At 47.2% G+C, this 17,781-nt stretch overlaps 1 long non-coding RNA gene across 2 annotated transcripts in view; it reads right to left on the bottom strand.

Moving 5' to 3' along the window:
- Nucleotides 1–17,781, bottom strand: part of LOC138493241 (uncharacterized) — a 497,429-nt gene that overhangs the window by 190,190 nt on the left and 289,458 nt on the right. For both annotated transcript variants that reach the window (XR_011276325.1, XR_011276326.1), the window contains exon 2: nt 13,187–13,336. This is a non-coding gene — a long non-coding RNA (uncharacterized lncRNA). The remainder of the gene's footprint in view (nt 1–13,186; nt 13,337–17,781) is intronic.

Here is a 17,781-nt window from a genome sequence, read left to right as displayed (position 1 = left end):
TCATCCCTCCTCTCATATTGCTAACTCTTCCCCCATTTCTACCTGAAGTGTAGCAAGAACTTCCTCATTCATAGCAGAGGACACACTCAAAAACACTACATCTGGGGGTGCAATATATATTACACCTAAACATACAAAAACAATCTCTGCCAAGCAGATTTACTGACACAGTAGGACTTAAAATGAATGTGTGCTGGTCAGCAATAGCCCAAGTGTGAAAGTGAATGGTGATCTATTAGCCCCTGTATCCACTAGGCATGGTACAGACATCCCCCCACATGGCACTGGACATACAGTCCATCTTTCTCTACTGGGATTAAAGGGATCTTCAGGATCCCACGTTCTTCCACTAGTCAGAAAGGCTCTTGGTCAATCTTAGTAGTAGTCAATGGACCAAGGGTAAAGGAGATAGCATTCAGATTAGGGAAAGAAGCTTGAGCTCTTTGAACACTATCTGGAAAGCAGGTCATGCCCCCTAATGCATGCAGGAATTTGGCTAACACTCTGTCCTGTATTTCCCTGATCGTACTGTCTCTGAAGTCTGTGGACACTTGTTTTCCAACGTCCTGTCTGCTTAGAATAGTTACAAACTGAGGGGTTTATTGGAGGTCCCCACAATCCCTGTGGATTGGGCCAGGCCCCTGACTCTGTTGATCTACCAGGCCTCACTATCTCAGTTGATCTTGTGGGCCCAACTGACTCTGCTTATCTGGTGGGTGCTACTGTCTTTGTTGAATTGGTTTCCTAGGGTAACCTCTAACGTACCCTCTTGTATGCCCTGCCCCACGGGGAAACGTCCATGACAGCTTTTTCGTGGTTTTCCTCCCCTTTGGGCGAGAGCTTGTGCATTCTGCATCTGTCCCTGTCCTAGCAAGCTCTGCATGTTTAAAGTCATGAATTTGCTTTCAAAAGTTTCCTTCTTTTGCTCCCTGCAGGCTACACAGTGATTTGCAAATACAACCAGTTCCACCAAAGCTTCAGTCTGCCACCAAATACAAACATTTTTAAGTTCTACTTGAACCTTTGGTAACATCCTGGTGACAAAGGAGTTGGCTATAGGTTCCTGTGCAGTCTTGTTTGGTTAAGTGATGCTTGAATGATGTGTTAACACTGCTGTGAATCTGTCCAGATAGTCTTCAGGGCATTCGCCTTTGTTTTGCTTACGATAATTTATCTTAGCCCACTCCTTTTTCTGTGGTCAGACCTCAGGGATCAAAGTGACTATTCTCTTTCTAGCCTGAACTAATGGGTCCCATGTCAGTGGATGCTGAGTTGGCCAGTTTGCATGGTCGTTTATCCCGTCTTACTTCGGGCAGCATGACTACCTTCATGAGCTGGTTTTTATGGGTCCATGAGTGATTATAATAATGGAGAACTGTTTTCCACTCTTCCAAAAAGTGCTGCGGTTCCTCTGTAATATGTGGGAATTCCTTATCCAGGTTTTGTAAATCACCTGGTGTCCTTGGAATGTGTATGGTAAGAAGGTTCAACTGTTGTTGCCGTTCCACTTCACTACCTGATGACATTTGTCTAAGATGCACTTGGAGGACTGGGGAGTCTCTCCTGTATTGTTTCCCTCCTCTTGTCACTGACGTATACAAAGGTGGGGCTCCGATCAGCCAATGGCCCCCTAAAGAGCCAGGTCACTCTGACCAGGTTGTTCGAGTGGCAGCTATGCCCCCTATTGAAGCTACCTCTGTCCTGCTGTCGTGGCTGCTTGCATGCTAGTAAAAAAAAATCAGCAATATCCTCAGCGAATGCACTATCCTGCTCTTCGTGTCTTGTCCTTTATTGTCTGAGGGTACAGATGTGTGTTTCTGTCTGAAGCTCCCTTTGATCATAAATACTTTTTTGTCCTCGTAATCTGTCATTAACTTCCTTCAAGCCTCTAATCTTTCAGTCATGAAGTCATGCTGTTGCTTCCGCTACTCATGTCGCAAATGCTCCCCCACCTCCTCAGAGTTATCTTCCCTTTCTTGTCTTCTAATGCCAGTCGGAGGGCTCCCAATGCGTCCAAATTAAAAGGCTCTTCAATTGGAAACTGAGGGCCTGATTTACAAAAATGTTTATCATGGGAAAGTCCCATTGAAAACATGTTTGTAAATCAGGCCCCGGGTGTGTTGGTTCTGTTCTGTTAAATAATGCCAGGAATCTAGCACTTTTAAAATGGGTGAACATAAAACGCGCAGGTGTCCCCTTTGGGGGTTCCACTGGCTGTTTTGACTGAGCTTTGCCCATTCCTTTCCCCCCTTTTTATCACTTGCCCAATTACCAGTTGCCCCATTTCCAATCACCCCAGTACCCTTCGCTCACCGACTCCCCTCTTTTGCGATCCTGAAAAGGAAGCAGACTAATAACCAGAGACACCGCAGAGTGGTCCTGACAGGGTTATACGGCACTCATCCTACAAGCATTTGTATGTCCCTATTCATTTGGGCTTCGGTTGTTTAATTTCCCAATGTTCCCCTTTTTAGTTTGCCACACTAAACCAGAAGAACACATAATAGAGGGGGACTGGGGGGCATGGCTAGCGGCCATGTGAAGCAGCGGTGTCTTCATGTGGCTCCGGGACGATCCTTCTGGAAATATTAGCAACCTGATTGAATAAAGCTTTTTCACTATTCCAAGTTGTTGGCCTCTGCACAGAGAACAGGCACTTGCGGAGGGCTCGATGAGGCCGGGTGGTCAGAGGAAGGTGGCAGAAGCTGGAGTGGTCTGCAGCCAGAAAACAGCAAGATGGCGGCTGGGAGGTGAACAGAGCGCTGAAAGAAAGGGCGCAGAGCTGGTGTTTGCATCCAACCGGCAAGAAGTGAAACAGTGGTGACCAGCGCACCTGTGTCGAGCGTGAGGTGCGGGTAGCTGAGCTGGGCAGATAGCGGCTGAGAGAGCATTGCACCCATGGAGAGGTGACTGGAGGAAAGAACTAGAGCGGCCAACGGAGGGTGCGAGGTGGCTGCCTGTGCACCAGGGCAGGAAGGAGGAAAAGAAACAGGAGTCTGCAGGAGCAGCAAACGAGAGCAGATCCCCACCCCCCACTGGGCAGCCTTGAAGGGGAGACTCGAGACCCAGTCAGAGCTAGCAGAGAAGGCAAGCCAGGCCTGGTTGGCACCACTGGGTTGGGTGCTGGAGAAGTTGACAGCATGATTGCACGCAAGTACTACACTGAGCGCCTGATGCTTCAGAAGGTGCAGTGAGCATCAGAGTACCTGGCACAGGAGGAAATACTATGGGAGGTGTCATTAGTCCTTATTACAGATCAGGTCCCAACATTGTCTAATGCAAAGGTTGTGATTTAATGGTTTGGTCCAACAAATCTACAGCCGACACGTGCTTCGACCGATGGGTCGTCTTCAAGGCTGTTGTTCCCACAAAAATATCAATTTTCAAAGCAAAGGTTCCATTTACAAATGGGATGCATATCCATGCATCACCCATATATAATACAATAACATAAATGCAATAAAGAGATGGTAGTTACATACCATAATGCCATTCAGAGTCAGGCAAGGTGAACAGGTGCAGAGGAATAAAGAAATGTAAGGAGTAGAAAATCACGTAAAATAATACATAGTAATTTGCTGTCATTACTTCTTTAAAAACATTGTATCTCATATTATTAGTCTACATGATTAACTGGTGCTCACCCAAAAGTCAGCTATTATTCTGTATGCCCATTACATGCCAAACAAATAATGCAATCCATAACTCCCACACAACCTGCATTATTAATGAGCCTAACTAAATCATATCAGTCTTGGAACATATACATTTTAAATATTCGATGTATAATTCCTACTGCATTGATACACTTCCATCAGTGTACGTTTCAGGATAATATATGCCGATTCCAGATCCATTAACATGGATTACCTATTGCTTTAACTATTTCATCAATCGCGGCGATGATTTTGTGCAATTGCACATGCGCGTGACGTCACACTGCGACCTGTGACGTCACGCGCTGCATATTACAATAAATAAACAAACAAGATGGCGCAATAGATATTGGGAACGCGATAACGGGAAGTAACACGGGATCCAACCTGCGATTTTACAAGATATGGGTATTTTGGCACATCATGACAACTGCATCTATGCAGTATATGGTCCTAGAATGAATGTGTGACCAATTGCTGTTATTTATATATTTCAGGTATTTGTACCATTTATCTATTGCACAAGATTTGGCATCATAAGTATCTGACAGGAAATCTGCATGTCACTACCATTGGATTTTTAAAGCAAGAGTGGCCAATGGACCTATATGGATTTGTGCATTTTATAATCACATAGGTAAGCCAAAATCCATGCTATTAAAAAGATCCATAGATGCTATTGATTGAAATAAAGCAAGGATGCTTATGGAATGTACCTATTATTTTCAGAGTGAAAAACCATCTGAAGCATTATTGATGGTTATGCAATTGGCAACACAGCATATATATTGAATGTGTATATGCACTACATCGGTTGGCATCATTGATCCCAAAGGGACACATCTACCTCATTAAGGGTAAGGGACTTCATTATGTCAGAGCACTTGAATTCGGATGGAACTAATACGCATAGATAAAATATTAAAATGTCTTATGATTTAATTCTCTGCTACAGAATACAGTCCTTTAACAAGATAAGTGAGTAGCTATTTACCATACTGAAGAATGGGGAAACTTGTGATCACGCACTGAGGCAGTATATGGTCATACAGTTGGATTTGGTCACCGTATTTATAGCCAATGTACACCAGGAGAGATACTAAGGTCATTTAACATTAATAAACTAATCCTCCCCAGGAGACGCACCCAGGTCACTCGATTTAATAGCCAATGCACATCAAATGAGCATCTAGGATCTAATCAATGGATGAGATGAGATTATGGGGCACACTAACTAGGGTCAGTCCCAAACTCCTGTGAATAGAACTGGCATTACATGCTTGCGATACCACAAACTGAGTATGAATTGCATTATTTGTTTGGCATGTAATGGGCATACATAATGATAGCTGACATTTGGGTGAGCACCCGTTAATCACGTAGACTAATAATATGAGATACAGTGTTTTTAAAGAAGTAATGACAGCAAATTACTATGTATGATTTTACTTGATTTTCTACTCTTTACATTTCTTTATCGCTCTGCACCTGTTCACCTTGCCTGACTCTGAATGGCATTATGGTATGTAACTACCATCTTTTTATTGCATTTATTTTACTGTATTATATATGTTTGGTGCATGGATATGCATCCCATTTGTAAATGGAACCTTTTCTTTGAAAATGTATCTTTTTGTGGGAACAACAGCCTTGAAGACGACCCATCGGTCGAAACACGTGTCGGCTGTAGATTTGTTGGACCAAACGATTAAATCACAACCTGTACATCAGACAATGTTGGGACCTGATCTGTAATAAGGACTAATGACATTATCATTATATTGATGGATTAATTCAGGGTCATTGCGCGGTTTGGCAGAATACACACATTCTCTTTCTGTACACTTTGGGAGACTTGGGGGGGACCCGTATTCTGCTGCTGCTGCACCAGACCAATTGAATAGTTTTAGAAGACTAGCGCATCCGAACCTTGTCACTCCCCGGTTTGTGTCTTCAAACTATGGGAGGTGTGTTGACACACCAGCACACACCATATGGTGGATAGGCAAGTCCTACGAGTGGGAAGTGAGGAGGAGAGATTCAAGGAGGAGCATGAGCTCATCGCCACATGCACACATGAGAGGAGTGCTGGAAGTATAAAGGGAGGCACGCATTACCAGGTGAACACTGGGGCCTGTTGCAGCGAGTAATGGTGTACAAAGCGGCTTGGGCCCAGCAGGTTGTGATCCGCCTGACAGTGGGGTCTGATTGGCAGATACTGTGGGAAGCACCTGAGCCAAAGGACAGATAAGGGTCAAGAGACAAGGAGAGTATGCAGGCACTGGTGTACCTTGTAACAATAATAAAGGGCGAAGAGGTCGGCGAGACAAAGGAGGGGAGAAAACGCAGAGCAGGGGATAATAACAAGACAAAGTAGACCAAGATGGATGCTTATGCAAAGAAGAGAGACACTAAACAGTGCCCATTGGGCACACTGGAACAGAGCATGGATGGTGACATGTAGGAGCAACAGGGAGGGGATAACAGGATTTTGGAAGCAATTGCAGCACTGAGAGCCTTCATTTTACCAATGAAGTAAAATGTGATGTGGGCCTACTGCAGCAATATTTACGATCCATGGTTGCCAGGGTCAGGGATGCAGAGACCCGGGGGGAGAAGGTGGCTAGCACCACGAAAGATTTAACCCAGAAGGTACGAGATCTGGTGACAAAAGTGAAAATGCTGGAAGATACGGCTGAAGACATGGAAGGGAGAGCACGGTGGAGCAACATAAGGATCCTAGGACTGCCGGAAGGTGAAGAAGGCAGAGGCACAACCACATATGTAAACAATATGTTGCTCCAAGAGGGAAGCACAGGCACGCTTATGCAAGGTTTCACAGTAGACTCCTTGACAAAGAGACCCCCAACACAGAGTGCCATCGAGACCGATAATCGCAAAAATCCTGAACTTTAAAGACAGAGAGAGGATGCTGGCGATTTCCAGGGAGTGAGGTGAGATGAAATGCGTGTCTCCACGGCATTGGCCATTTACCCTGACTACACTATTCAGGTACAGAGAAAGAGGAGCCAGTTCATTCCTACGAAAGAGAGACTCGGGCAGCAGGGCTTGAAATACATGCTCTTGTATCCATCCAAGCTAAAAGTTTTACATAATGGAAAGGTGCCCTTTTTGAGACTCCCGAGGAGGTAAAACCAATAGATGGACAGCAATAAGATGGCTTCAATGACCGAGAGGAAGAATAACAATTGCTGAATGGGGCGCGCACACTGAACAGGGGAGCCGGATGGGCGCCACAAGACAGCTGTGTTTATGAACATACGGGAAGTGAAGAGATGACTAGGAGCCTTGTTGTGGACAGGAATCTGCAGGGAACAACACCAAAGAATATCACAGGAAGCTGCCAGTTAGGCCAGCAGGTTGGGAGTATATATAGGATGTCGCGTTTGATCTCCGACTAGCATGTACCGCTCAGTGTTAGGTGGTACAAATGGCAGTTAGGCCTGAAAGGCAGGGTTATGCCAGGCCAAGTGTTTTAGCACAGCTCCACCTTACTGATGGGGCCCAACAAGGCTGAAACACGTGTATGGGGTTGCTGTTGGTACTTTTGTTCAGAAGGGAATTGCTATAGCATTTAATTACTGGACTGCCCATGTGGGCGGGAGAAAGACTGATATGCAAATGGCTATTTCCCATCTGTGCAAGGGACAGTGAGGAAAAAGGGAAGGCTGTGGACTCTCAAAGTGGGAAAAAACCACAGAACAGGTTATCATGTCATGTTCTTTCATTTTTGTATTTGTTTTTTGTGGGTGGGGTTTTGCTACGTTCTGAGGCAACATTCGAAAGGGGCACAGGGTTGTGGGTGAGGTTTGGGAGCGAGGGGCGGGAAGGCACGACAGGCGCGATAGGGGATAGTCCCTATGGGGCTCCAAAATAAGACACAGCATCAATGGAGAGTAACAGCAGGTGGGAGGAGCTGGCAGGGTGCTGCTGGCAGCGCGCCATTTCCAAATATGAGGGGTGAGTGGGACGCATGGAAGAGGAAGCAGGGTGAAGTGTGGAAAGGTCATGGCTGAAATGTTGAGGGTTGTCATCTGGAATGTGCAGCATCTGAACAACTACATGAAACGGACCAGGTGCTCACCTATCTGTGCAGGAAGGGTGTAGGAATTGCCATGCTGTAAGAAACGCATCTTACACTAGATAAGCAGGCTAACGTTTTGAGAAGATGGGGTGGACATGCATACAGGGAGATCTATCTGAATTCTGCTAGGGAGTGTTAATTTGGGTCTCTCCTACGATACTGTTCAGGATGACGGAGGTTAAGACCGACCATGAGGGTAGAACGGTCCCTGTGAATGCATTATTATTATATATGTCCCGAACCATGATGCTTCTACCTTCTTTAGAGCCCTGTATGTCAGGCTGACCCCTTCAGAGGGATGAGGTGGATTTGGGGAGGAGACTTCAATTATATGCTTGACCCACGTCTGGATAGGTCGGAGATGGTAGGTATGCCAACCCTGCATAGAGAATATTACAGAAGCTGCTGTAGGATCTGGACATGGTTGAAATGTAGAGGTGGCTGCATGGTTCGGTGAGTGAATACTCACACTAATCGAGCCCCCACGGGCTATATGCTAGAATAGATGACCTTCTCATGGGGAGGGAACAGATAGGTGAATTCATTGATGCTGCATACAAGGGAAGGACGCTGTCAGATCACTGCCCCTTTGTCGGCTAGGTGTGTAGTGCATGCTGATCCTCTGACAATACCAACATGAAGATTGAGAGCAGAGACACTTCAACATGACCACTTTTGCAGATATATGGAAGAAAATATAGAGGAATACTTTGAGGTTAACAATGGCAGTGTAGACAGAAAGGGAGTCCTGTGGGATGCGTTTAAGCTGGTGATCAAGGGGAAGAAATATCTAAGATGGGAGAGGTCAAGAGGGAGTTACTGAGGGATCTGTTGGCATTGGAGGCAAAGATCAAATGGCTAGAAAGCACGCAAATATAGAGAAATGGTGTGGAAGGGGAGCTCCTAAGGTTGCATCAGGAATGTCTGTAACATTGGGACAGGCTGGGTAAATACGATTGTGTAAGCTATATTGTCAGGCTGCTTCTGCAGGGTGACAAACCAGGCAGGATGCTGGCTTGGCTATGTCACAGAGAAGAAGCCAGACCTGTGATCAGCACACTGAGGCCCGCGGGCGAGTTGGCGCTTTATACAAATTCTGTAGAATAGAATAGAATAGTGAGTTAGCGGATGAGTGCAGTGAACTGTGGAAATCGGAGAGGGATTAACAACATATTTGCTAGATTCTACAAAGATATATACAGCATGTCAAAGAGGGAAAACATGAGGAAGGCAAAGGAGACAATATCAGAGATAACATTGCCCCAACTATCACTAGAGAAGGCAGAAGCACTGGGGGCGCCGCTCACTGAGGAAGAAGCGGGGATGGCGATACAGGAACTACCGTCGAGTAAGACCTCTGGAGGCAATGGCCTGCCCGCTGAGTTTTACAAAAACTTTCAAAATGAATTGACTCTGAGATTGCTGAAATGTTTGAGGAGCCGTATGACTGCGGGGAGCTGGCCCGGACTATGTGGTAATCAGTGATCATACCAATGTTGAAAGTGGGCAAGCCGCGTTGGAATTGTGAGTCGTGCCAGCCACTGTCAATAGTAAACCAAAATTGTAAGATTCTAGTGGCCATTGTTGTGAGGGGAGTTAACGGGTGGAATAAGCACTCAGGACCCTCGGTTAAGTTATGTGATTTTAGTAGGTTCGTATCAATAGGTAAGTACAATAGGTTACAATTTAGGACAAGTTCATGGTAACAGAAACATCCACCGGTCCCACCTGTGCCAAGCTCAGTTTCCAACTGAAACTATAAGAACCTAGGCACTCACACAATAACATTCTGGGTGGAACACTCTAATAAAAACATTGCTGATGCAGAGTCACACATACATAGGCAATGGCTACAAACACAGGATAGGTAAAACATAACAGCCATGCTGACTGGTAGGCTGAATAAGGTTATAGGGCAATTAATACACCCAGACCAGACCAAACATGTGCCGGAAAGAAACACCTCTACAAACTTGCAGAGATTGCATGCAGTGATTGATAGGATGAGAAATTGGGGAGAGAGATGTGCAGTGATATCGCTAGACGTGATAAAGGCCTTTGATTCAGTCAGATGATGTTGGCTAAATGCCACATTGGAGCGCTTTTGAGTAGAGGCGGGATTCATCAGATGGTGAAGCTACTCTACCAGGCAACCACAGCTAGAGTGCGGACAGGTAGAGATGTCTCTGAACATTCGAGCCTGAAGAAGGGCACGCAACAGGGGTGTCCACTATCTCCAATGCTTTTTATATTAGCATTGGAACCATTGGCGGAGTTCCTCAGAGCAGAATGTGGGGTTGCTGGACTGACGGTAGACAGGGTTAACCATGTAGTCTCATTGTATGCAGATGACGTGCTGTTGTATGTCAGGAACCCTGAAGATTACCTAACACTTTTTTCCCAAAGAAATTAGTAATTTCACTGTATTATCAGGGATCACGATCAGTAGAGTTAAGTCGTGCATATTCCCACTGGTGGAGTGGGTCAGGCAGGAGGGATCGAATCTGGGACTTCGTTGAGCGGTCAATACATTCAGATACCTGGGGGTGGATGTTTATCATGATCACAACACAGTCAAAGCATACAGCAGGATAGTAAGATCAATGGAATTCTGGAGGAAATTGCCACTGTCAGTGATCGGGAAGGAGGCGCTGGTCCAGATGGTGGTGCTACTCGTCTAGTATATTATTTTCATTTTGTGCCATTTGACATGACTTTTTTCAGGAAACTAAATTCTCCATTGAGCGGGTTCATCTGTGGGTCGGGTAGGCCTAGCGTGGCTTTAGACTCACTGTGTAAGGATTATTCAGAAGAGGGAGTCAAACTCCTGAATATGGAGCTGTACTACTTGGCAGAACAGCTGCAATGGCTGGCCCAATGGCTCTCAGATTAGACGCAGGAAGCCCAGTTGTTGAAAGCAGTGATAAAGCCACGCTTGATGAAGGAAGTGCTTGATTGGACTGCAGCAGACTAAAGGATGTGCCACAAATGTTAAGGTTGAGGAGAGACGTCTGGGCATGCACCAGGAAGATGTTGTCTTTGGGAGAGCCGTACTCCTCCAATGTCCTCATTGTTGCAATTTATGGGGAGAATGAAGAGGACCTCAAAGTCATTTGAATGCAGTGGGACGTCAGAGGGGTGGCGATATGGGGATATGGGGCATCTGTTTACGGATGGGAAGCTTCAGGAGTTTCACAAAGTGGTGAGCAATACGGGTGTGCACAAAAGACAGTATTTAACATACATAAGGATGCAGAGAGATGCTAATGCCAAATGGGTGAGTTCCCTGGCAGGGCTGGAATAAAATAGCATTGTGCAGCTGCTAGATGATGTATTAGTGGATATGGGGTCTTAAGACTGTACCAGGGGCTGCTGTCGGTGTCTCCGGTGGGGACTCAGAGAGTGAGGAGCAAGTGGGTGGAAGATTTGGGTAGGGGATTCACGGATCAGGAGTGGGCTAACAGGCTATAGTACGCCAAGACAGTGGGCCTCATTACACGGAAGGCGGTAAGGGTTAACGGTCACCGGTAATGGTACCGGTGACCATTAATCCTTACCGCCTTACTACGAGGTCCCTTTGCGGGTAGGTACTTTAACACCTGCTGTTTAGCAGGCGTTAAAAACCAACCCGCAAAGGGACCAGGGTGCTAATTACGGTACCGCAAATTGCGGTACCGTGATTAGCACCTTCCCCATTCCCGTTATGCCCTATGGGGCAAAAATGGGAATGGGGAAGGGCAATGGGGGAAGGGGGAATTACCGCGCTGCCAACCTTGGAATAGGGCGGTAATTCCCCTTTCCGCCAAGGAGGTGCTGGTATTTTACCGGCATGGACCAAGGTGCTAATAGCACCTTGGTCCTCCGCCTACCGTGTAATGAGGCAGTACCTCGAAACACCAGGTTCAAGTTGACGCAGCTCTGTGTTTTACACAGGGCATACTTAACGGCACATAGGATAGCACAAATTCCAGATGCACAGGACGCGGGTTGACCGAGATGTGCAGCAGAAGGGTCGGACATGATGCATATGTTTTGTGGGTGCAAGGTGATTAGGAGGTTCTGGGAAGAGGTGGAAAGGAGGGTGAGGAATGGAAGGATAACACGATTTACATCGGAAGCAGCAACATGTTTACTGGGGTTGTTTTCGAGACAAAGGGAGGCCAGACCGGCTGTTAAAATGATGGATTTGGCCTGAGTGTTTTCAAAAAGGTGGATTGCCAAGGCCTGTAAATCCATCAGTGGACCGCATATAGGTAATTGGTGGGGGGATTTTGAAGAAGTGGTCCATAGCAGAAACTACGGTATGGTATGGGGCCTTGCGAAGTGGGGCTAGAGAAAGCAGTAAAGATGTTGGGGCCTGAAATGCACTGATACAAAAGATGTTCCTCTCACAGGATGGCAAACCGCGTGAGACATTGGGGATGGAAGGAGGGAATGGCAATGGACAGGGGCATGAAGATTAACACGAGAGACTGGGCCTCATCACGACCCTGGCGCTAAGTGGTTAACGGCGCCGTAAAAGGCTGCGGCGCCGTTAACCACTTAGCGCCTTACTACGAGGTCCCTTTGCGGGACCCGACCTGAACGGCTGGTCTAGACCAGCCGTTAAAGTAGGGACCCGCAAAGGGACTCTCGAGGTAAGTACGGTATTGCAATTTGCGGTACCGTACTTACCGCCTTCCCCAGTCCCATTGAGCCCTATGGGGCAAACATGGGAATGGGGAAGGGCCAATGTTTAATGGGGAATTACCGCCCCGCCAACCTTGGGATGGGGTGGTAATTCCCCATTGAACATTGGCGGACTCGTTACGATACCGGCACCAACCATGGTGCTAATAGCGCCATGGTTTAGCGCCAGTATCGTAATGAGGGCCACTGTGTTTACCAAGGGGTAGTGCATAGGCGGCCATAGTGCCTTCGCAGAGTGGTGGGGGGTCAGTGGGGGAGGGAAGGTAGTGGTTATATGGGCTGAGTTCTAAGTGTTTGTTTGTTATTGCACTGTATCTGCTATTTCAGGACATTATTATGTTTTGGAGACTGTTTGACTAAGGGTTGCGTTGTTGGAAAATGCAAAAAGGCTTAAAAAAATATGATGGAGAGGATTAATATGGACACCTCCTCCTTCCCGAACCTAAAGGCATTCGTGTAACATACCAGAAATATATTCTAGACCTAAAGCAGCCTAACTAAAACATCAATCCCAATACTTTCCCAGGTTCATTCCAGGGCAGAAATAATAGACAATTGCTATAACTATTGCAAAGAAGCAGGCAAATACCGATGGCCAATACAACATACCCAACCCAGAACTTCCATCCCATCTCTGTGTATCCCCGAAATAAGCCACGTTTGTCCATCCACCCCCAGAATCAGTAAGGAAACAGTATTGGCTTCTTTGTGCGGCCCCGCGTGCACGCACACCTACCTGGCATCCTCCTCGAGATAACCCCCCTGGAGTTTTGAACGAGGACTCCTTGCCTTATTCTTGGTGTGCGCAAGGGGTCTTCTGGAGGAGGCAGCCCAATGGTCCGATGCTGTACCGCGCCCTGTGACCGGTTCGAGCCACAGAGCCAATCTGTAAACGTTCGGAAAAGGCAGTGATTTTAGATCTGGGTGAATGAACATGCAAACGTTTATTATAACCAATTTGTGCTTGCAAGCCAAATGGACAGCATCCCATCCTCACCCAACCAGCCCGCTTTGCCCCTCACCAGCCATGCTCCCCTTCTGCCCCCCAAGAAGCGCAGCCCTGAGTCTTCAAATTGGCCTACATTGTAGTATTGAGTCTGTCTTCTTTTTCTGTGGTTATAGGTGTAACTTGGTAGTCACCTTCCAGATCATGATGACAAACATGACAACTTCCATTTTCCACCTCCTCAGGTGAGGGGGGAACGTACTCCACCCCCTGATGTATTTCATGTCCCTGATGAGGAGCTCATTGTATATGCCGACCAGAACCGGTATAGTCTGCTAACGTCAGGCCGATTGCCTAGGTCCAGTTACCACAAGCCCATCAAAATGTTCTAAGCTTAGCAGTTGCAGGGCATGATTGCCCAGTTCTTCATATCGGTTGTTAGCATTACCTGTAGCCAGCGACACAAGGGGAGCACTTCAACAGAGTTTCCTATGATTTAAAGTAAAATAATAAACCCTAGGGCCTGTAGCATATAGACGTGCGAAGGCATGACAAGGGGTAGGAAAGTTTCCATATATCCCCAACAGTGCCATTATCCTCCCCACACCCAATCATATTCCTGTTAGTGACATCATTCCAGTTTATTCTAACTTCTAAGGTTGGGGTCTGTATGTTCACAGATTCAAGGATATGCATACTGCTCATATATCCAATGGCTGAAGAGTAAGGCATATCTACTTAGCCATGTTTCACAGAGCATCCGTACTTTTTTACTGCAGGGACTGACACATCCTCCTTTTCTTTCTGCAGTATCTGACAGGAAACTGACTAGTCTGCTAGTGAATAATGGGGCGGGGGAGAGTGCACATCACGTGGGCACAGATGTATTCACTGATAGGCTAGGGAGGAAAATTATTCTTTGAAGCGCCATTGGCTCATGGAAATGGTAGCTCATCCCAGCTCCCATTTTAACCCTTTATGGTCTGATGGGGATGAAAGACTGAGGGGCTCATCACGAGTACAGCTTTATTTACGTTAGCGCCCACTGGTCCGGCGGTATCACAGCCGGATCTTGGATTGGGCATGAACTGTAACTCCCCATTCCCTGTACCCAATCGAAAATGTTCATCGCAATTACCATGTGGTAATACCACCAGCAGTAATTGCACTGAAAATGGGAATTTTTCCAGGCATGTTTACCCCCAGATCTGAGCTGAGGGTAAACACGCAAAACTTGTGATTGAGCGGACCCTCAAATGCGGCGGTAAGAATGTTACCGCCGCATTTAAAGGCTACCCCCAACTTGTGATGAGGCCGTGAGTGTAATATATTTCAAAAAGAGAACTTGATAACAAGTGTGATCTGCAGAACATTTAAATGATACAAAATAATAGTAAGCTGTTACTTTACTTATACCATCTCAAAATAAAGCCATAACATTTCAAGTAGGACCACAAATCAACAACCAACACATGCAGGGCAAGCGCAGGTGAAGAAAATTCCTGCATTTGGTGAATCTGGTGATTTACAAAATGAATCTGTGTGTACATATCAGAGTCACTCTGTTAATGCAGTGTGCCTGCAAAATATGGGTGGGGTGCCCATAAGGAGGGATCGGCCTAGCTGAAACCACATCCACAATTCACAAGAGGATGGGCCTGCAATGGTGCCAGTCCCTGTTCTCACTTTCATGTGCCTAGCCTCCCCTGTTCCATTCTAGGGTTGAGGAAATTCACGATGCTGACAGTCGTCTTCTCAGGCCTGTGGTAGCATTTCACTACCCCAAAAAAAGCATTCATGCAATGCAGGAGCATTTCTATTTTTATTTTGCATTACACTGTTCAGAACGAATATGGGAATGTAAAAGCTGCATTTGCATTGAAATAATAATAATTTGGCACGATGTCAAAGCAAGCGCTCTACTCGCTGTGCCACTTGACCGGCCTAAGTGAAGAACAACTTATGTAACTGTGATCCATAACTTCTTGTGGGCGAGGAGCTGAAACCAACCCCTGCCTGCAGGTGGTCCGTAATCACTCACCCTTGTTGTCATATATAATAAAGCCAGTTAGAACTGTCTAAGCGTCCTGTCGTCCTTAGAGGCCACAACATAACTAGCGACAAGGATATCAGAGTACCCACGGACCCACTATGCAAGGCGCCACACCGCCCCCTGCGTTCCTCCCCTCACCAGGGAACCCGGCAATCCCGTGGATGCAGTGGGAGCCTCTGTTCTCCACGTATCTGGAGGCCGTAGGCGGCACAGGATATGTCCCCGCCAGGAAGAAGGCTATGCTGCTGAACGCAATGGGCGTAGAGGGACAGCGCATTTTTGCCAGTTTAACAGCCACACCAGTGGACGACGACAACGTCTACAAAGAGGCAACCCGTCGCATCGTAAAGCGGTTCACAAATAAAGAGAACGTGGTAAACAGGCTGAGATTCTACACCTGTAAACAAGAAGGGAGCGAACCCGTGGATGACTACATCACCAGGATGAGGGAGCTGGCATCCTTATGCGCCTTTGGCGATAATGCAGAACAAGTCATCTGCGACAAGCTGGTCGTTCACACAAATTCCAGGAAAGTGCAGGACAAGTTCATACAAGAAAAGGAAGTGACCCTCGACAAGGCCATCCAAATCGCCAGGGCTGAGGAAGAAACCTCCAGCAGGCGCAAAGAGGCAGGAAGTCATCTACCTGTACCCGAATTTACGGCGCTACAATGTAGGGGGCACAGAGACAAGTAGTCCCGTGACAGCCCCAGAGACAAAGGCCCCAGGCAGAGGGATGTGCCGAAATGCTACAGATGCGCCAGCACCAAACACATGGCGAACGATCGTGACTGCCCCGCCAGGAATAAGGAGTGTTCCAAGTGCGGACGCATTGGTCACGTGGCCCCGGCATGCATGTGGCGGAAAAAAAAACGTCTCCCGCGTCGATGGCGACCGCGCTTCGAGCGATGATGATGTGCTACAGGACAGACCCATGGTCATCATGGTCAACGCCCTCCATGCCAGGAGAGAGAAGCCCCACTGCACCATTAAAGTGGACGGCATGGAAACACGCATCATGGCAGACTCCGGATCAGACCTCACTATCCTTCCCATCGACACGTACAAGGAGATGATGGGACAAGCAAAAGTAGAGATTAGAACAACCAGGCAAAAGCCGACGGTTTTTGGAGGTGCAACTGTCGACCTTCTGTGTTACATCAGAGCCCAAATTGAATTCAAAGGGAGGTCTACCACCACCAAGGTGTACTTCTCACCCAAAGGTGCAGCCGTGCTCGGGTGGGACGATCAATACAGACTCAGCATTAAACTAGACCCCAGCACTCCGGAACAGGTACTCATGGTCTCCACAGGAGCAGCGCAAAATTTAAAGGAGATTTTCCCTAGCCTGTTTTCCCAGAAACCGGGGAAAGTGAGAGACTTTGTCCACAAGATTCGTTTGAAACCTAATGCCGTGCCTGTGAAACACAAAGTTAGACCGGTGCCTGCCACGGCGAGACCTGCGTTAGATGCCCATCTCCGGAAGATGGTGGAAGAAGGGACCATTGAGACAGTGGAATCCTCAGAGTGGCTGAGTCCGGTGGTTCTAGACAAGAAGAAATCCAGCAACGACCTCATAATATGCATCGACCTGAGAAGTCTGAATCTAGAGGTTGTTACCGATAGCTTTCCGCTCCCCAGCATCAGCAAAATTGTCCTAATGATGAAAGAGGCGGCAATCTTCTCGAAGCTGGACATGCGTGACGCCTATCACCAGATTCCACTACACAAGTCTTACGGCCTCTTACAGTGTTCATCACTCCCTTCGGCACCTTTCAATACACCCGAATGCCTTTTGGGCTGTCCTCTGAAGCGTCCGCATTTCAGAGAATGATGAATTCCCTACTCAGCATGCCCCCCAGAACATAAATATGGAATCGTCGCGGTCGACTACTTCTCTAAATGGGTCGAAGTTGATTTTACTTCGGACATCACCACAAACACAGTCATTGAAGCACTCACCGCCATATTCCAGCGCAAAGGCCTCCCAGAGGAAATTGTGACGGACAATGGTGTCCAGTTGGTCTCTCGAGAAATGGAGAAATTCCTCAAACTCAACAATATTCAACAGCGAAGAGCAAGTCTCTACCACCCACAGGCCAATGGCCTGGTCGAGCGGGCGAACCGCTTCATCAAAGGGGCGCTGCAACTAGCGCATGCCTCGGGCCTAAGCCCGCACAGGACTGTCAAGGAGGCCGTCGCAGCCCACTGTATCACTCCCAACGCCGTCACCGGCGTGTCACCATTCCATCTGCTAAGGGGTCGAAGGGCAGCATCCACACTGGTACCACCGTGGCTCCATCAAGTGAGGGCTGACGAGGATGTGGACATGG

The sequence above is a fragment of the Ambystoma mexicanum genome, chromosome 10, assembly GCF_040938575.1.
Source record: "Ambystoma mexicanum isolate Mex_15411 chromosome 10, UKY_AmexF1_1, whole genome shotgun sequence".
NCBI classification, from domain to species: domain Eukaryota; kingdom Metazoa; phylum Chordata; class Amphibia; order Caudata; family Ambystomatidae; genus Ambystoma; species Ambystoma mexicanum.
Note: the sequence above shows the minus strand (reverse complement) of the source record. Positions and strands in the feature narration are given on the sequence as shown.